Genomic DNA, 22,908 nt, shown 5'->3' with positions numbered 1-22,908 from the left:
TTAAACTTAAAAAACCCTGAAAGATTCGTCCCATGAAACTATTGCAAATTCTATAGGAATAAAGGAATTTTTATCCAACATCAAAATCAAAATGAATTTGAATTTAATAATTTTCATTTAAATTCAATACACCCATAAAAGATGATTCCCGCGAAACTATTGCAGATTCTATAAAAATGAACGAATTTTTATCCAACATCAAAATCAAAACGAATTTGAATTTAATAATTTTCATTTAAACTCAAAACACCCTAAAAGATGATTCTTGCGAAACTATTGCAGTTTCTATAAAAATGAACGAATTTCTATCCAACAGCGAAATCAACATGAATTAGCATTTTATACTCTTCATGTAAACTTAAAATACGCTGAAAGATTTTTTCCGTGAAACTATTGCAGTTTCTATAAGAATGAATGGATTTTTATCCAACATCAAAATCAAATTTAATTTTCAATCAATGCTTTTTTAAAAACTTAAACACGCTGAAAGATGCTTCCCGTGAAACTATTACAGTTTCTATAAAAATTAACGAATTTTTATCCAACATAAAAACCAAAATGAATTTGCATTTAACACTTTTCATTAAAATTAAAAAACGCCGAAAGATTTTTTCCGTGGAACTATTGCAGTTTCTATTAAAATGACTGAATTTATATCCAACATCAAAATCAAATGCAAATGAAGCTTCCGAGCCATTGCCTATAATAGTATTTCACTTTTAACTTACTGCTTTTATGCTCAAATATGAAAAATGTCGCGTGGCAACCTGCCTTCAGAACATTAAAGATTGTGTACAAACTTTTTCGATAATTTCAAGTTGATTGCCTTTCTCGTAGCCTTTATGCTTGATAGCTTCTTTGTTGTATTTAGGCCAAAATATTTGTGTTGCTGCACAAACCAGTTGTAAACGACACTTTGTCGCTGCATGATATCTTCTAATGCTTAAAAAGGGTACTTCAACTCAAGATATGAAAGTCAGTCCCCACTGGGGTGTTTCCCCCTTTTCTTTAATTTATGAGGAGTGGCTTTTGTTTGTAACTTTAACAAATAATCTAAAACCTAGTAAACTATACATATTTGGATACAGAATTAAAACTAAACAACCTTTCGTGCCTAATTAGTTTTCAGCATTCAGTTTTTGGAGTTTTGGTAAGTAATACCGGGGGTTGATCTGATTATCCACTCATTGCATCAAACCCTTTGTGAATTTTTTCACATGGTAAAAAAAACTATTTCAGACTCGTACGATACAATGTTTGGTTTTCTGTCAAGGCACAGAAAAGATTCATATGACCATGGTTACGAAGTGTTTATAGATCTGTTGGTTTTTAAAAAGACCGTTGGATAGTCATGGGGGTGATGGGTGTTATAAAAATTCATCATCGTTCATCATCCACTTGGTGCGATCCCAATCTATATCACGGATTTTTTTGTTCTTCTTCTTCCTGGGATATCTTATACACATATTCCGAGAAGGAATATTTATCGGCATCCATCTGCTAAGAAATCGAACCTCGTCCTCTGGGTTGTGTATTTTACTCGGAAATACATCACAATTAAAATCTTCCAAGTTGAATGTATATCAAATTTGCATTTCTCGATTAAAAGTTTATCAGTGGGTACATTCCCTTTCGCGTATAGTGCTGTTACACCAAAAAAAACTACATATTTCTCTAACTTCCTCTTGTACCATGGATAGATCATTCCCTTCATCATAGAATGGGGGTATCACTCTATTATATAAAACTAGTTTGTTTATAACGCATAATGTATTATAAGCTCTCTATTATAAGCATACATATTGTAGTTGATATAACACTGATAACAAGAGACTTCTCTACGGTATGTAGTCAGCAATAAAAACGCACATTCAAAATTCACCCCACATGAGGACTTCTTCAAGCCATTGAATTAACAATCGAAAACACCATACATCCTTTAAGTTATCTTTTCAAACTATACAAAATTGTAATTTGGACTTGTATTTTATACTCAAAGACTGAATATATTAAGCTCTAACCCGGAGATCTCAATCTCGCATATCCTTATCGAGTACGATTGCTATAGCCTTAAGCATATTTCCTGTCATTTTAAGATACGTAAAAAAAGTTGATTAATTTCGAAGTAAAAAAAATGGGGGGAGGGGGCTAAAGAGTTGGGGAAGGGGGCCCCGGGGTGGTTGGGGGTAAGGGGACCTTTGGAGGTCGAGGTCCTTGGTGGTTAGGGTCATTGGTGCTAACGATCCATGACGATTCATACTCATAATCGTCTCACTACTTGATTTCCAAGGATTTCTAATTTCTGTTTGTTTGAGGCTTCACCCATTCATCCATAGAAATAAAGTTTATTTCAAAGCCTATTATAAAAAAAATTTATAATGTTTTCTCGTGATATGATACTTATTCCATTTCGGTTTCATAGTTCATTTTTAGGATGATATTTATCATGCAATTATAACAATAAAGATATTTTAATGCATTATTTCGTCTTTGTTTCCATTATTTTTTTAGGGTACGATGTCAACTCAAGAGGAAACTCAAAAATTGTTTCCCGTCTTTGCAAAAATACAGAACTGAAGTGGAAACTTTTTATTTTCTTTTGAAAATCAATAGAATTGATCTGTAACTTTTTTTTCTTTGAGAAAATTCAGAAGAGAGGTTGAACTTTTTCTTCACTTAATTGAGAAAACTCATAATTAAAGAGGAACTTTTTATCTTCAGAAGAGAACTTGAACATTTTTACACCTCTTTGAGAAAATGCAGAATTAAAGAAGAACTCTTTATCTTCATGACGAATATTCACAATCAAAGTAAAACTGTTTCTATCTTCTACTGAAAAATTTAGAACAGAACGATATGGATGTTCTTATTTCTGAAAACTATAACCCAACTTTATATATAAAAAAACCAAATGTTATTAATAAAATCAGATGTATTTTAAAGTGGGGTGTCCATATTTCTAAAAACTAAACTCCAACTTTATTAAAAAATCTGCAAAAATGTACCCAACTATTAAAATCAGCTGTATTTTAAACATGTATGTTCTTATTTCTGAAAATTAAAACCCAACTTTATTAGAAAATCAAATATTATTAATAAAACCAGACATAGACCTACGAAAGGTTAGGAAATCTACCTCAGAAAAGTTCAAAATAGCAAACTAGACATCCCAAATCATGATTTATATGCAATACACACCTACGAAAGGTTAAGAAACCTAAATATAATGTATAAAACATTAATAAAGCTAGATGCATGATCAGTTGGGTCTTGTGAATAGAACTATGAATGGGAGCACTAGAAACCTTGACATTCAAAGATGATGTTGTCAAGTTGATATTTACCCTTCCAAATCAGCTATAAATGGCAATATTTTCTCACTTGGTAGTTTAGCTATCGATGCAAATAGGAATAGTACCAGAATGTCGACTATGGGTGCCGAACTGGAACAAACTCATTCTATAATCCACTTTAAAGTATATTTTTAGATAAAAAAATCAGCAGTTATAATGGGCTTTTCAAGTGATGAATAGGTTATATCGCAGGGGATTAGGATATAAAATATATTCTAAGAATCTCTGGACCTTTTGAGTAATCGGAGTATTAAAAAAGTCAACGAATTTTATTTGAAATCATAATAATACTGCTTTTAGAAAGGAACATTCATAGATCAATTGGAAATTTAACATAACGACACTATAGGATACTTCCTTGCATGGTTTAACTGAGTATAGCGCCTCACATCTCTTCCTTTAAGTAGAAGTGAATGTCTATCTTTTTCTTATGTTTTTACAAGTATCCCTATCCGTTTCTTGTAGCACTCAAATTTTCGAAAATGCGCAAGGGGGTATTTTCATTGTGTCTTTTGCTATGACTCACATTGCTGCAAGGGGTGACATTCATCTTTGCCTGCTTTTGGTGGGGGGTTTGATCAACAACATCCTAAAATAAAGAATTATTTCCAGTTTTCTCAGTAGGTAGCTTGTAAACAAGAAGAGCTAAATTTCAACCTACTTAAACACATAAAGAAAAGAGCGGCAGTTCTAGATGGAGGCCAAACCAAGTATATTTTTAATATGATGCTCTCTACGTTAAAGCTGTTTATACTTTTAAAAAAGCTTCCTATTTTAATTAAACAATACGTCTCTTAACCTCTGAAAAGAGGTGAGGTTCTTAGTACATTTCGCATCTTGAATCACATATTTTATCTTATTAAATTTATAGCTATGTTCACTATAATATCCCATAGCCTATTGCATCGAGGGTCAAGAAAGGCTTAAATCCCTCACAGTGGTAGCTACTCAAGGAATAATTTGAATAAGTAATTGTTAATTTTTACAATTCTAGTATCTGATACATGCATATTTACATATAAGTCTAATATAAGTCAAAAATGACTTAATGGCAGTACAAAATGGTTTTCTTTTATTATAAAACAAGAAAAAATTTACTCACCAGCATTCGCTTGGAATTCTCCATATCACTATCAGTGCAAATAATTAATAAAAAAACCAAAAAATCTATTTGACTTTCTGAAAGAGCTTTTCAAACTATACAAAATTGTAATTTTGACCTGTATTTTATTCTCAAAAACAGAATATATTAACCTCTAACCCAGATGGACCGTTTTTTTCTTTTTTTGGGGGAATATTGAACTTACCTTAAATGGTGTGCACTTCGTATATATTATGAATGAAATCTGACCGGGGTGAGTGTCGAGTCAGAAACCTGCTGATAAGGCATATACCAGTATTCATATTACGCAATCACTCGTTGAATCTATACCATTCTCATTTTGAGTTTCGAAAATATTAAATGTGAATTTTTATGTTTTAAGTATGTTTCATGTCATTCTAAGTGATGTAAAAAAAGTTTTAAAAATATATCATGTTAAACAAAATAAAAATAAAAGTTAAAAAAAAAATTCAAAAAAGTATAAGAAAAATGGAGAGGGGGGTGAGGACCAAAAAGTTGGGGGGCGGTGTCCCTTGGAGTTTGGGAATAAGGGACCTTTGGAGGTCCCTTGTGTTAAATGTAACGAGTGCTTACGTTCCTTAATGGTTCTTGCTTATTCACATCTCACTAATTGATTTTCATGGATTTCTAAGGGATGTTTCGAATTTCATTTTTAAAATTCTCTTTTTGACATTTAATTCTCTAGTAACATCAACTGTTTAGTATACTAAAACGTTAGACCGTATTTTAAATTGACAACACTGTTCCAACGCCACTTGTGTACTATACAGAACATATCGAAGAATTAAAGCTAGGTCAAGTCACAAGGTCATTTTATCATCGTTAACCATTTTCATAGATTGATGTTGTTCCAAATTTATAATAAATAGCCTGAGTTAAGAAGCCCCTCAGGGTTACCTTAACTGGTAATCAGTTTAACCTTTTTTTACCACCTTCATACAATCCAATTCGCAAATATTATCTAGCTCTGTTTTTTCCTTATTATTCAATTAAGATCGTTCATACAGTCCAATTAAAATTCCTTTCTTGGCATTTACATCTCTATTAGTATCAACTTTTTAGTATACTATGATGTTAGATCATATTTTATATTGACAACACTGTTGAAATGGTACTCGTGTATTATACGGAACACATCCGAGAAGTAAAGCTACGTCAAGTCATAATGTCATCTTTTCATCGTTAATCATTTCCATAGATTTCTTCCAATTGAATACCTTTTTTTTCATAAATTCAGTTAGTTTACGCGAATGTTCTGAAACAATTCTCAGTGTACCATCCCATTCTTTAATTACCAGTAATGCATTCCTAAGCAAATTTATTTAGTTTACGCAAATGTTATAACTTTCATCTTAAAACAATTCTGAGCGTAGCATCCCATTCTTTAATTACCAGCGAGGTATTCCTAAGCATACCAGTCTTGACTAAAAGAAATGATCCAGAAAATAGGTTTTGGCTTAGAAACCTGTCTGGTTGCATTACACAATCTCGATAATCAAAATCACTCCTTATATTTGAATCCGATTACTAATCAAGTTACCGTATATGGAATACCCTCTGTATCACCTCTCTCTGATTGGCCCTGAAAATGGGTGTTGGCCAAGAAACCTGTCTGCTAAGGCATATACAGGTCGTGATAATAGTTGAATTATGATTGAAATCTGAGCGGCTTGACTGTCGAGTCAGAAACCTGTCTGCTAAGGCATATACCAGTAGAGTAGTACCTTATATTTCTAGTACACTATGTTCCTTCCCATGCTATTCTAGTACATTATGTTCCTTCCCATGCTATTTCCCTATAGCTCTACACCTTTTCAAAGAGAGTGAGTACCCCCTCACAATGTTGTATGGATTCTACGACTTTATGTTCCTTATCGTGCTATTTGGGGACATTATGTTCCTTAGTACCTTTCCAGAGCATGGTATTATGGATTTGCTTGGTTTATGTTCCTTACTGTGCTATTCTATGGGACCTCTACACCTTTTCCAAGAGAGTGAGTAGCCCCTCTCAATGTCATATGGATTCTATGACTTTATGTTCCTTCCCATGCTATTTGAGGACATTATGTTCCTTCCCATGCTATTTGAGTAGATTATGTTCCTTGGTACCTTTCAAAGCAAAGCGATCAAACACGTTTTGGAACTAGGGACGAGATAGTGTAATGCAATCAGACTGGTTTCTGAGGCAACAACCACTTTTTGGAGCCAATCAGAGAGAGCAGAGGCTACTCCATATACGGTAACTTGATTAGTAATTGGATTCAAATATAAAGAGTGATTTTCATTGTAGTTCATATTAGTAAGAGAATTAAATTCAGAGAGAATAGTTTATTTGAGACGATATTAGTACAGAAAATGAGTGGAACATTTACACTATTGGAGCTTGATTTTGGAGCAGGTAGCAGCAGCAATGATACAAGAGTACCGATCGTGGCTGTGGAAATAACATGAGGATGAAGACTAAGCCTTGAATGGGATGTTATTTATGGCAGATACGTGATATCATTGAGCAAATTTAAAATGGAGGAGCAATTATGCTTTGCTGCGAAACTGAAAATTGTGCATATAATAGACTTTAGGCAGCATTAGATTCACTAGTGAAATATATTGATGAAAACAAATTGAATCAGTGATTATTATTGTTGTAATTATGCTCAATAAAACTGTTTCTAAATCAAAGATATTTTTGTGTCAATAGTGGGCTAACGTAAATTTTTCAGAGTAGAAAAAAAAAGTCAAAGTTATTCTGAAGTTGGTTGTGAGAGTGTTAGGAGTCTAAGAAATGGATAGATTTGAGAAAGAGCAAATGATGGGGAATCTTGTATTTATGGAAAAAAGTTTGATTCTAGATGATGATTTTCTAAAGCTGTCTATTCAAAGGAAGACATTTTCTCAGGGAATGCTTGTTGATGTAATGAAAACTGATTCTCCATCATTAGACTATTGCATGAAGCTTTTGCGTTGTGGTCCAAATGCATTTACACAATTTATTGACATATTAATCACGAAACAGAAAAATGATATTGTGGATATACTTTTAAACACTAGCTTAGAAATTTAGGACTTTTTTCATGAGAAAGAGGGTATTCAAGGATTGTTAACTGCTCTCTCTCTCTCTCTCTATCCCACTCAATTTGTTGTTGGTAGCTCAGTTTCATTTTGGCGGTGAGAGTGTCAACACATGAAAAAATGTTCCATACATGTCCACTATGCATGTACGCACTGGGCAGCTGGTCATCATGTGAGAATTGTACAATGATTGATAAGTATGATGAAAAGTGCAAATTATGCAACCCGTGTAAATTGCATAGAGGATATGCTGTACAAATTAAAGGGTGTAATTCTTGTCTTGAAGTAGTGTGTGACTCTCATCCTAGAGGGCACCTATGCTCGAATTGCCTCTATGATAAATGTAATCAGTGGGAGAATACATATCCTGGTATAATTGGAAAGAATCGTAAGCGTGACTTTAGTTAAGTGCTGAGAGATTCGTATCGTCGTGGTTTTAGATTGTTTTGGGAGGAGGAACTGGGTCAGTAATTCAACTGTTGGAACAACAAAAGAATTTGGTTTCTACGTCATCGTTGTAAATACAATGGCTACTATGATTATAAACCCACTGATTTTTATTTGACTGTGACGGACTGTGATTCGCCACTTGAGGAAACTGTTTGCGAAATTGCGTCAAGTAGGCACACTTAAAATCCGAATTCTACAGAATGAATGTGAACAGTACCATTGACTATAAAGAGATATAACAAGAGTGAAGTTACACTCTACTGTAGAAAATGCGAGCCTGACATTGCAGCAAATCAGGATCAGTATACTGTGAATTCAGATAATCTACCTGCAATAGTTGTTCTCGACAAATACCTATACCTAGTAGAAGATGAAATCTAAAGAGTAGAAAAATCGTTTTTATCATGTGCATACATAATTTTTATTAATAAACAATTTCACATACATTTTTAGAACATTTTATTCGTATATTGATTCCTAAAATGAATATTAAACACGCTTGTAAGTACATTTTCCAATAGAAAGTCATTCAATCGAGGAAAGTCAACGTAGATGTTGAGAAACTGCTTGTAGGTATAGCCACAACATCTGAACATGAAAAAGAGTAGTGCATGAAAGCCGCATTTCTTAGTCGTTAAATCCTTTACTCTCCTTTGATTTTGAATAATAGTTTTCCCACTGCTCTTAAAAAAGTTGCTGATGTGGGGAGTGTAGAATTTGTATGATAGGCCAAGAGGATCAAAACATTCAATATTCTTCGCTGTTTGAAAGATGCATAGCCAATGATCAATCTTAAAATTCGATGGACTGCAATTAACGATGATTAAGGTATGGTTAAGAATTAGAATTTGTTTAATGAATTCCAATGGCATAAAATAGAACTTGTAGCGGGAATTGACTGTATCCATACCGAAAACGTTGATTATTTGGTTTATGTTCATGGTGCTAGGTCTGGTAGAACACTGCCGTCGGGTTGGATTTACCAATAGGTTTCAAATTGACTCAATGATATTAGCGTGATACTTTCAGTCAAAGTATCGATAAATATGCACTCTTAACGTACATTCCCTGTTCGTACTATGCTCATATCCTGAGTCCCCGACAAGTCCAAAACAATTACGCCATGATTTCTTGAAAAAATTGAATCGGTTATTTCATTTTCAAATAGTTGGGAGTCATGGTATAGGGATTGCATGGTCAACTCATACAGAGTTCTATAGGATTTTTTGTCAAATGATAGAGTGTACAGTAGAATACCATTCACTTTGCACACAAGGCTAGATAGACCGCAAAAAATTAAAATCATGGGGGGATTCAGTCCAGGATCCAACGACACTCCCAATGTTCACAAAGGCAAACGCAAGTTTTGGTGGGATGTCTTTATTAATAAATAATGAATCTGTATAACTACGAGACCCAGTAGCAATGTGACGTTGACTTGTGATCGCATGGTGAGAAAAAGTTTAATGTTGCTGCGATTGGCTCCTAGCTTTTCCACTGTTAGTGCAACGGAGTTCATCGCCACTTGTTTTCTAACATGAAGGGCTGTCGATATGATACTAACATTTGCACCGGGTACTGCAGGAAATGTTTTTCTCAAAATGAAATTCGACGGGGCCAGTTGCAAGTTTATACCAATCTTGACACTGGAGAGTAAACACTAGGATATATTTAATGTCTTATAAAGTACATTTCCAACTAAATGATGCTCATCTGTCACACTACCGGTTAATTCACCGCCAGTATTGACTCTTGATTAATATTTATTGCCCAGTGCCCGACCTCTCCTCTCTTTATATGCCTTTGGTGTCATCATCATAAATTTTATATAACTTACATAGTTGGATAAATTATTGCTAGTGCTCACCAATGTTCCATTAAGAGATCTATTAATTTGTTTGAACAGGTTGTTTAGAATACAGTTTTCATAAGAGAGACCATTGGCAGCAGTTGGAGTTGTATTATCTGACTTTTTCTTCACCGCAACATTTAAATTAATAAATGTTGATGACAAATCAATGAAATAGTCTTCATTGAAAAATATTTGAAAGATATATTTTCCGAGAGGGGTGGCTGGGGATGATATTGTTCATAGTAGCCATACTTGACACTGACATCAACATTTTAAGCATCGAACAGATTCAATGAGGACCTGATTGATGGATGTGATTCTTTGTGGTGGAGATTAGTCATCTTAAGGGACGAAATCCTTCTTTGATCTAACAATCGTTTTCTTTTTCTCCGTATTGGTCTTCGTCGTTTTATTCTTCAAAGTCCTTGTTGATGTCCTTCGCTTCCCGCTTGGGTAGAGATTGATGAGTTAATGACGCGCACCGCATCTTTTTCAACCCCTCCCCATTTTTCTGGGATTTTAATTGCTCACCAACGGCTCTTGCTGAAGATCTAATATTTTCCTTAACACTCTCGTTGAAATTCTTGCCCGACACCCAGTCCTGTAGTGTTGTGGCAACAAAATTTGATGCAGCAGGTACAAGATTTTTTCTGGCAAAAGGTAGTACAGAACGAAATAGCCTAGCAAACCCGCTACCAAGACCATAGCCAGACATTGTAGTATGCCCCTTGTAGTAGTAATAATCCATGACCTATTTGACGTGGACTCAGAGCACCAACATAGCAATTAATATCAGGACAGACAAATGGAATTCTTTTATTGTTCATTTTAGGAGGTGCTGTCGCCGACAATGGGTCGAAAATGACATGTAATCACTGCTAAGCCATTTGTTATTGCTAGAGGATCACCCAATTCACTTCTTAGTGTAAACTGACAGAGTTCCAAACACGAAGTGTTTACAGGAACATACTGAAGATGCTTTATATTATAGTTATGAACAAGTTCATGAGTTGTTTTTTGTTCAAGAACACTTAGGAGGGGGACATTTGAATTTCCAACTCTCCATGTTTCCACAAAGGATGCATAAAGGAATATACAAGAGTCCGAGGTGAAACCAGGTGTATAATCAGCAAAAATAACTTGATCCATCCCGTTAACAGTGCCAGCGTTTTTCCCATTGATTTTATTCTGTTTTAAACCAAGAACATCTCTCAGATTATCATTGAAATGAATCATTTCAGTGTCAACAGGAGAGGTAATGTAAATCCTATCGTGTTCCAGTGACTAATTAAAATGGAATGTATTATTCCTACGATATGAGATTTTTTTATTTATTGTACGACACAAATCTGTCATGCTATCATATTCAATATATTTCAATTTGACATGTGGATATTCACTAAAATTAAGTGCTTCAACCCATTCATACTCGACAAAGAGAGACCAATCGAATGGTATAACTTTTATATCATAAACACGATCCTTTCTCAGGATGTCATATATATTTTTGAGAATATAATCGACAAGAGTCACTTCATACGCACCGTCGAACTTAATGGCGGGGGACAATTTAGTCAAAGATTCACTTGTTTTATTCAAGTCATTGTAGAGTGGATCGGAGAAGTTGGACATAAATGTTACATAAAAATCATTGAGCATTGTCAATATCTTCAACACCGATCCAAGAATCGAAATCACAGTTGTATCCTAGCCCCCGAACAAGTAACTGTTTCTTACCCCTGCGAGTACGAGTCTTTAATATCTTTTCAATTTGATAGATTTCACTATTATTTTTAACTTTTTGTAGTTCATAGTCATAAAAACTACCGAGAATCTCTTCATCTTTGGTATCGCGCAGACGATAAGTTATGGGTTTAGTGTCTAGGATTTTTGCCACTTTAAAAAGTTCTGTGGACTACAAGTAATTCCCCTTTTCAAAAACATTAGTTGTTCTATTAATTCGAACGGTATCACCAACATTGAATTTTTTCTCCTTGACAATCGTTTCATTAGAATATTGTTTGAGAAAAGTATCAATTGTATCATAATCAGAATGATGAACTTCCGTTGGGTTTGAATTGGACAATGATCGATGAGGTCGTTGATGCATAAGTCAACATCATTTTATCTAAATCATGAATAAAAGCAGATGTATTTTTCAATGTACAATATCTTGAAATTAGACTTGGACTTTTGAAAGAGTGGGGGGGGACCTTAAACTTCCCGCTTCACCAATATTTTCATAAACACGTTTCAGAACTTCAACCATTTTGAACGTAAACACGTAGTGTAACGTCCGCTACCCTTTTGTATACTAGTTGTTGGCGGTGGTGGTGGTGACGTTGACTTGATACGTCTTCACTTTTGTCTAGCTATCAATGGTGTGCTCCTCCTCCTCATTGTCAAATCAATGTTTCCACTAGGTGTGCTAGCATTTTCCAATATTGATTTAAAATCTTCTTCTTCTTCTTCATGTTCATATTTTAATGGTGTTGATGATGGTGTATATCCATTTATTTCTTTTTAGAATTTTCCTATTGCTAATAAGGCTTTTGGGAAAATTTAATGTATTTAGAAAGTTGTATAGATGAGCGTCAAATGATAATATTCTTTTACGATTTGTAACCCTATCATAGATTAAATAAAGTAGATTATAGCTCTTGCCCTGAATTATAATCCCCTTCCCATTGCTATGAACTTAAATAAGATCTTGACCACTTTCCATGAGGTATGTTATGAGTCGTTTACTTTGTTAACGATGTGAGTGGAGCATTAGATTTCCAATGTTTGACACTATTGAATCCAATTCCTCCTTCTTTAAATGGGTTCCAGCAGCAACAGTAGCGATAGCAGAAGAAGAATCCTGAGGAAATAGTTCTTTTTTGTGAGCAATACCACTGGCCTTCACATGATAGGGCGTATGTTTTTCCACTCGGAGAAGTGCATCTTTAAGTTAAAATAGTTTTTTTTTATCATCCTTAATGTTCTCGTTGTCAATGAATTTACTCAGATTGTCCTCAAAGTGTTCACGGGTGAGAGAGCGAGTTCTATTGGAGTCAATTTATAGGGTTTAGCCATCTAGAGAAAACTGTTTACACAATTATCGGTAGTAAAAGTGTGAAAAAGCTACCGCCCGCCTGAAGAAGATGTTTCCTTTTAAAATTCTTTCCTTTCTTTTTAGAGGCCAATGTACGTACAATGGAACGATGTTGCTTTGTCTGTTGTTTAACTACTTCTGGCAGTTAAACACTGCCCTCAGTCAAATTTAAACAAAGTTCGGATATTAGATTAATGAAATCATTTTCAATACCAAGTTTGAGTATGGCTTTCCTAATTGGGGGTTTTGAAGTGCTTAGAACGGAAAATAAATGTCTATTTTCATGTAGTTTCTTCAATGTCTTAATGGCAACTAATAGGACTTTTACTGTTCACGGGGAGATACACTGTAATTTCATTTTAAAAAATATCTGTGACTACAAGCAAATCCTCGGGTGTATTTTGATTAAGATGCAATAGGATGTAGCCGTAGGGTTTATTAGTTGCCTGATTGTATGCTGAGAGCAGAAATTTAGGTGCATCGGGGTATATTTGTTTATTTAGAGTTATTAGCGAGCTAGAATCACGAACAACTCTGTAGATAATATAGTAGGTGCAGTTCAATGCAAGTGTTCGCATACATTTGCTCTGATGAAAGAGGTTGTGTAGAACCAGAGTAATGGAAATCCGTTCATGATGAGAGCGAACAGTGAGCAGTTGTAGCATTTCCTGGGACCATTGTTCAATAGATTCAGCTAAATCGTCAATAATCAGCCAATATTTTTATGCAATTGTGCTTAAAACATCAAGTCCCTTTGTGAATTGTATAGGTATCAACCCCGATATAGCATTTGGTTTTATTTTATTGTATGACTCCTGCCAAATACTGTAACAACCGTAGATTTTTTTGGCTTTTCCACAAACATTTTATCGCAATTTTTAATTATTTTACTTAAGAGTGTCGTTTTGTCTGACATTGATGGACCGCACAGAAACGATCTGACTGGTGTTTAAAATTGATACATGTTCCTTCAACAGTTCACCTACAACTAACTGTAGACTATAGTTGTCTAATGACTAAATAATTTCCTTAGTAGTACTACTAGTACGTTCAAGAATAAAGAGAAGAACAAAATCAATAAAGAATCATATTTCTTGTATTATTAACATAAAAAAACATAACTTTACAAATAATACATTACAGAAAAAAAAACACACTAAACAAGAAAAATACACTTAAGATTTTTTTTTTAAATCTATTTATAGGAAAAAACAAACATTTATTTTAAAAATGCACTAGAAAAAAACAGCACTTTAATAAATATTCTTTTTTTATTTATAAAAATACAACATTTATTGGAAAATACACTTAAAATAATATCACTTTTTTTACACCATTTTTTAATTTGAATGCAACAACTTTTATATTCACAAAAGTACAAAAAAATCTGCTCTAATTAAAAAAAAAGATACCAGTGGTGGCGGCCCCCCCCACTGGCGGCTGGCCGGGCGGACGAAGGCCCCCCGGGCCGTGAGGCCCCCCCCCCCCCCAAGGTTTTGGGGAAATTTGTTTTATTGGACTTTATTCAGACCGAAACTTTCCCTATGACTAACACATTCGGCTCGGTCAGAAGTTAAATAGTGCCCCAGGGGGAGGGAAGTCACACCATCTTGACAAACATTGACCTTGTTGGAAATGGTACTCATGGCAATTTTTTTATATTTACAGTGAAGTTCCTGTAGTTTAAAAAACGAATTGCCAACATTTTCGCTCGTGGAACTGTATTTACAACAATACAATTCCTATAGACGTCCATGTCAAAATTCTTATCCACATAGCGCTTGGGTACTCCTTTGCAACGTTTTTTGATTTCCTCGTCGTGTGTCAGTATAAAGTACACCTTCGGAGTTACAAACCTACCACGGGAAATCATGTCACTTCCCGTTTCTGATTTTAAAAATAAAAGTTGACTTGGCGCCAGACGTTTCACTAGCTCTGGGTAGACGTCCCCACTCCAGTTGGTGTAGTCCATCCACGAGCTGATGATTTCACCGTGTGCCAAATCATCAAGTAGGTTTTGAGTTTTTACTTTTAACAGTAGAGAATCTGTGTCCCCGTAGCAGACCTCTACTTGTCCCTTCTCCGGCCACTGTACCCTAGCCACATTGTAGTAGAATTCCAACATGAACTTTTTAGAGATCTCCAAGATCGCACTGCCTGCAGCAATATTTTTATTCAATACAATGCTTTTTTTTCTATTCAATAGTACCAGATCCGGGCCAATGATTGTAAAGGAAGTGTAGTTTGGATCGGCAATAATTCAAGCACATTGTTTGGGATCGGTCACGACGTCACAACGATTCCTATCGCGAACACTTTCGCACATTTTACCAAGAGCCGAAATTAAAATGAGCTAATAGATTTCTTTTTCGGCTTTTGTCTTCGCTTCAGAACGTTTCTTGACAAAAGTGTCAAGAAACGTTTTCAGATAGGGCTTTGGACTAAACTGGAGGGCTCCAAGAACCTTTATGACATTGAAACCGTTGTTGCACATCCATTTTAAAGCCACATGATGTACAACGATATTTTTCTTTGGCGGGAGGTCGGCAAAAAGTTTTTGTTTAGAAGGTGACCAATGCAATCCCTCCACCTCGACCAAACGTCTCTTGCGAGGACTCAAAAAGTCCCTAGACACAGGTATATTGATCCATGGGAAAACAAAATCCTTTACCGAATCGTGAAGCTCAACTGGTATCTCCCATCAATTTCAAAAAACCATCCAACCGGCCGATTCTCCTCAACACTGTCAATGTTGGGGAAATTTGAGCCTTGAGGGTCATTGAACCATTTATAGTCTTCGCAGGGTAGCGCATAATGGGACATGGCCGAGGGGTAGATGGAATTCATATCAAGGAACACTGCATCCGATTTTGTTCCCTTCTTCTCTCCAGTTGGATCAGTTTCCAAGATACGATCTCCATGAGAACCGTATCTAACCCTCATTGACCTCGCGATGAACAGGTGCTGATTGATGTCAGTGATCAGCCCGATTTTTTCACTTCTAATTTTTAGGATGAGGTCCATTACCAGATGAGGAGATGAAAAAAATATCCTAAATCAAGATTAAATTCCTCATATATTTTGTCCGTATTTTTACACAGACTTTCTAACAAGATTAGCATATCACTCAACAAATGCAGCTTGCAGTTGTCAAATCCATTCTTAAACCCTCCTACTGCCCAAACTTTTTTGTCACAACTGTATTCATTCGGTTAACCCGAGCGATCATGTAGACTATTGTGACATGACTCAATTGTGGGAATTACTTCATTGGTGAATCTTAACATGGAACAGTAATAATTGTAAGGATATACGCCATTTACCGTCAACAAATCATATAAATCATTTGGAAATTGCTGCTCGAGAAGGGGGAAAGCGTTGCAGCCGTCATTGTTTTTCTGCACTTGAATTAATTCGCTCAAAAATTTGGGAAAAAACTTAAGGAATCTAAAAAGTGAATTTTATTCGTGTACTCAACGTCGTGTTCAACATATCTCCACATAAACTCCAAAACAAGCAACTTTTCCAACAATTTAGGAATGGTTTTGTAGGAAAAGCTGTCTATCACCCATGCATCATCCACAACTCCATTTCTTTGAAGATGTGCCATTGCTGGTAGCACATACTTCAGATCATAGTTAGAATTATGTATAAAAACTGGAAGAAAGGGCTGCTGTTTAATTTTTAAATTACATGAATTGTGAGCCCACCTCCGAAAGTTACTTTTCCCCGTTGAATTGGGGTCAGTAAGGTGATTATAATCCTGAATAGCGTCTTTTGGGGCAAGAGCACCTCTACAAACCCAACAAACTGTCCCCTTTTCTAGTGCCCGTTGCTCCTTATCTGATAATGAAATTGGGTAGTTGGTGTGACGCAATCGTGAAATAGATTTGTTTGCTGTTTTTATTAAACACACCACTAATTTCTCCATGCTACCCTCCTTATCCATAGTAAAAAAAAACTCTTCCAATTGCATATTATTGTTGGAATCGCGTCGGGCATGCGCATAGGAAAACGCAACGAGTTTGTGTTCCTTGACTATATTTGGCCTTGATGGGTCCGATACCTCCAACAGTCTTGATTCACAGTCCAAAGATACTTTATCAATCTGTAGCAGGGAATTTTGGAATTTTTTAAATTGTAAAGTAGCTTTGGCCCCTGCCGGCATTTCTATTCTTTAATTGCCGTGAAGTTTGCAATATCTGATGTGATCCGTGAGTGTTCGTTCAGTTGTAAATAGGGAAAGACACATGGGGCAATAGTGACGTTCCTCTTTCCGAACGCCTTGAGATAAGAGTTGACTTATTGCCGTAACGGGGAAAAAATGACCATAGGAGTTTAGATCTTTGGGGGGCTCATAGAAAATCCAAACCCAATTTTTAACATTATCTACCAACGGTGTCCTAGCTGGATATAAAATCCCTTTTTATTCGGTTTCTTTCCACCATTTACCAATTCTGTGTCATACTGAAGAACAACCACCCCAAACCCGAGATTTTCGTTTGCTTTTTCAAACATTGCTATTTCTTTTAAGGACACCGGATACTTTCCCTCTAAACAATCGAAAATTACTTAGGGAAATTGTCTCCACCATTACGTGCAAGTCTGTCGAGATTTTTCATTCTTGAATCATAACGCAATGTTTTATGGGCTACTGCAAAAAATGCATATTTAAAGAATTGCAGCCCCGTGTCAAAATTTAAACTCTGAACTTCTTTGGTAGCCAACAAATCTAGGTGGCATTTTATTCGTCGACTACTACCCGCACCCCTTAAAATAAAGTCCTTTTTAAATCTACTGAAATTCAGATCCATATATTCAATGTATAAAATTGTGGACCCGCTCCCCCTCTCGTTGAACGTGTCCAAAGTTGATATTAATTTATTAAACCAATTGGAAGAGTTGCCCTAAAATTCATTTGGACCAGGGTAAAAAGTTTGGTTGCCAGTTGAAAAATGAAAGTAAAAAATGTCTCCAGATGTCCCATTTTGTAAATAAACTTTTGGATTGACTGATGCCTTAATCTTCCCTGACCCCCCCCCCAATTCTGAATCTGAATCTCAATAATTGCTCGAACTCGGTCTATGTATGTATGAAGAACATTTACAGGATCTGTTAAAATGACACTCCCGTCAACCAGGTTTTCCTCAGGAGGATTAAAATCTACCCTATGTGTTTGCAAGTGACCTAAAGCAGATTCTAACAAATAAAATTCACGTAGTTCCGGGGACGCGACACTATTTTCATGTCCTGCACCTATTTACACAGGACCCAATTCACTAATAATAAAGTCATGGTCAAAAATGTCCCCGGAAACATTAGATTCAACAATTTCCATAAGACTATTCATTTCTTTTGTTGTAAACTGGAAATCCAGGGGAATGGTAAACGCCCTACCTTCACAACCAACATGTGATTTTTACGGCGACATTTGACAATTGCCCGTGATATTCTGAAGTCCTGGGCCAGGGAAGGCAGTTGTTAGTGTAGCTTCCCCCTGAAACTAAAATGAATGGATTGATTTTTTTTTCTTTGAGGAAAGTTTTATCATAATTATAGCACACTATTTATTTTTTTCTTAGTTGTATTTGTATTCAGATTATTTATCAAACAAATTTTGTTTTTTTTAATTGGATTCATATTATTATTTATCAAACAAATGCATAATAAATTAAAAATTTTGCTTATAGCATTATTTATAAAACATGTGCATAATAAATTACGAATTTTGTTAATAGCACACATACACACACGCGCACACACACACACACACACACACACACATACAGACACACACACACACACACAACGCGATAACAATACAATAAAAAATATATCTGTAGAGGGGTTAGCATTAGCTCAGTAAGAAGTGGTCACCTATTTTTCCATTGAACCATTTCGTTATAGTACCACTCGCGTGTTTACTGGATACTACAAAAGTACCAAAAGTCATGTAGCAAAGTTATGGTTTTCTTCCCCACCCTCCCCCCACCCTTTTCTACAAAACCCCTTTATATAGCTAAAAGACTACCAATTTTTCACCCCACCCTCAAACCTCAATTCCCCCTCCTAGAATTATATTGAGTAAATACTCGCCTCCCACCCCCCTCACCCAATATAAAGTAGCCAAAATAGAGCTTGATCAATTTTATATTTTATCATTTTTTATGATATTATTTTAACTGAAAATATTTGAGCAGAAAAAAGTCCGATACATATTCACTAGTTGCTATGACACACACACACACACACACACACACACACACACACACACACACACACATAGACACACACAAAAGCACACACACACGCACAAACACACAAACGAGCACACAACGCAAACACACACAAACACATAAATTTAATTTTTTCCTTACGTTTCCAACAGAAGAGCTGGCCAATGTTTTATGGGAAGGGTCCATTGTTATCAAGGGGAAGAATGGAATTCTTAAGGATTTTGAATTCTTTGTACCATAGCCAATAAATCGTCTAATTTCGATATATCCGAATTATGAGGAGACGGCATGCCTTTTTTCCGTGTCATTGGTGCGAACCAGGCCGGCATCGAGCTTTTGGTCGCTTTTGTTCAGGAAGACTTTGATCATCAATCCCCTTGAATAAAAATCATTTTCAGTTTTTTTCTAGTCACATGTTTTACATAACCCTACATACGATAAAAGAAAAATAACACAATTTTTTTATTATTTAGTCCGTTTTTGTGTTATTTATTCAGAATAATAATTGTGGGGATTGCACCCCTCCCACCATCCCCAAAGCCCACTCCAAATACATTAACGATATTGTTTGTATTTAAAGGACACGTATTGTTCTATTATAGTCTTAAAAACGTGATATTTCTGTAAGGTACATAAGAAACATTTACAGCCAAATAGCCTATACCTGTATGGAATGCCATAAAAGACATTTTTAAAGATTATAAATGAAAAAAGAATATAATTTTAACTATGAGCGAATATTAATATTTATTCAGAATGTTATTGGTGGGGATTGGAACCTTCCCACCTCCCCAAAGCCAATAACAAATGAAGTAACGATCAGGTTTGTAGTTAGAGGAGAACTGTTGTTAAATTATAGTCTTAAAAAACGAAATATTTCTGTAAGGTACATAAGAAACATTTAGAGCCAAATAGCTTATGCCTGTATGGAATGCCATAAAACACATTTTTAAATACAATACATGAAAAAAAAATACAATTACAACTATTAGCTACGTCTAAAATTTATTCAGAATATTAATGGTGGGGATTGCACCCCTTCTCCAACTTTTATTTTTAACTCTACAATAATTTACCCTGATTATTAGCTGAGTAGGTGATGTTCCTTTCGTCGAGTTTCCCTAATTAAGACTGCAGTGAAATATGGATTGGAATTTCACGAGAAGCGACAAGGTACCCTTTTAGTCAAAATATCTAAACAGCTGTTATAGAGCATGCGAATTTTATCGTAGATCTGTAATTATGATTGTCTACTTTGAGGGTTTGCATCATGTAGTTACAGGAGTTTGCTTTCTGTGGGAAACCTAGATGATAGATAGTTAATTGGTAACTATAGGAAAAAAAGGATTATGATAAATCAAGAATAATGTGTATTTACTTACCACCATAGTTCTTTTGTTGTCCAATAGATAGAATATGTTTGATTGTAATAGGCTTAATATAAGTTCTATTAATCAAATGATCCAGAAAGATCAATTGCATCTTAATTTATACCGGAAAAACACGAGTATAAGCCATCCAGCTGTAAACTAGTATTTTTACAAAGAGACCACCTTTGAATACGCAATTTGACGATTTCTAGTATTGGGGTTATTGAACTTAAAAAATATTGTAAAAAATTGTACCGTTCATATCAATTGATGCATGCTAAGGAACATAATGTACTAGAAGTATAACATAGGTCCGAGGGGCTACTCACTTTCTTCGAAAAGGTGTAGAGCTGTAGGCAAATAGCATGGGAAGGTACATAATGTACTAGAATAGCATGGGAAGGAACATAGCGCACTAGATATATAAGGTACTACTCTACTTATACCAGTCATGATAATAGTTGAATAACCGTGGTAACTCAATGTACCGGTTAAACTGCACTGTATATTCATGTCTCTAATCAAGTTACCATATATGGAGTACCCTCTGTATCCGCCCTCTCTGATTGACCACCCAAGAAATGGGTGTTGCCTCAGAAACCAGTCTGGTAACTCGTGTATCGTTCATAGTAATACGTGACTGTCCTTGGTAAGTCAATGTACCGGTTAAATTGCACTGTATATTCATACCTCAGGCGTAGGATTCCTTGTCCCGTTCCTTGTCCCGGTCGCATAACGTACACTATCACTACTCCTGTTTCAGTTGAGGCTTGAATTGGGCAAGCTTATCTTAATTTTGACAACATTTTTGGAGAAACTGAATTTAAGCTGGGGGGGGGCAAACTGGGGTCTGGAAAAAAACTAAGGTGTGGGAGGGGAAGTTGCCCCCTCTGCCCCATAGCAAATTACACCCCTGATCCCAACCTCCTTGCCACTAAGTGGTTGGAGAAGTGTAGGCGTGTGGTTCTGAAACCACTCAAAGTTGTATATTAAAAGAAGGATTACTTGTTGTTATACTTACTTACTCAAATTATTTAATTGACAATTCCACCGTAATATTCTCTCCATACATGAGATTGTGCATCCAAAGAGGTAGAAGACAAATGAAAACAGTTCTGTAAAAGAATTCAGGTAATTCTTCCCAAAATTTTTGAAATGAAAACAAACTTAGTTTGTAACACCATTTATCGTACCTAAACAAGAAATTATCTTTTTGAAACTTCCATTCATTTCTGAATAATGAGTGGCTTTTTATTTAGGGACAGGTCAAGTAAATCCCTAAGCCTAAAGGCACATTTCTGTTGAGCTAGCAAAATTTTCCGCAAGCATGTCGATATACAAACCTGTCCGCTCAGTTAAACTTTTGTGTCGAAGCTACTCACCTGGAGCTAGTTTCAAGTGTTACTAAATTTAATTTTTTTAAAAACAGAATTAAAGATCTATTTCTTCTTTTATAATTTTTCTTTTACAAAAAGAAACGACACCATGTTTTGATTTTTTTTTCCCGACTCTAAATTTATTTTCATGGTTGCAGCGGTAGCTGCAACGTAGTAAAGTGCGAACCACAGCCGATAGTAACCAAAAGTTAAAAAACGCGTTTAGAAAAAAAACTACCTGGTGAAAAAAATTGCCATCTGACATTGATTCACAAATGGCAACTATTATTTCGGTTCGTCTTAAAAGTAAAAGTTTATTGCGAATAGAAATTTATAGTGATTTAAAAAAAGCCTAAAACCCCTTGATGGCGTCAGATTAAAATGATCTAACGCCCTAAAATGGCATCAGATCAAAATGAAACATGTATCATTGGAATCAGCATGGTCGAAAACCTTGAATAGGAAAATTAAAGTCCACCTCCTTGAACAACAAGGAAAATCACTTTTTTGCATCGGTAGCACTGATCTGTCTCCCTCCTTTTTCTTTTTTTCTACCAGGGCTAGGGGGCGACCGAAACATCATGGAGAGATGTGTAATAGCTCATTCAAACGGAAATTAAACTTGCTAGCGTCCTTTTTAAGTGAACAAAAAGATTAGAGGGCAAATAGCCCCCTCTCTACATGCCCTCTCCCCCCAAAGTCATCCAATCAAAATTTTGAGATAAACATTTTGTTCAACATAGTTCAAAGGTCCATTATCTGTGGGTTTTTTTATGATATGACCCTCCATAGTCCGTGGGGAAAGGGATTTACGCTATATCGGTATCGGAAGTATCGATATCACGCGTATAGGTATGGCGGTATTATTATTAGGCGTATTGGTATTTGGTAGGTATCGGGATCGGGCATATCAGTACCGGGTGTTTTCCAATATTTCCAACGTTTTCTACGGTTGGCCAATATTTGAAAACAAATATGTCAA

This window comes from Artemia sp. Qi Xiang Cuo, chromosome 7 (genome assembly GCF_049724085.1).
Source record: "Artemia sp. Qi Xiang Cuo chromosome 7, ASM4972408v1, whole genome shotgun sequence".
NCBI classification, from domain to species: Eukaryota; Metazoa; Arthropoda; class Branchiopoda; order Anostraca; family Artemiidae; genus Artemia; species Artemia sp. Qi Xiang Cuo.
This window is presented reverse-complemented; position numbering follows the sequence as displayed.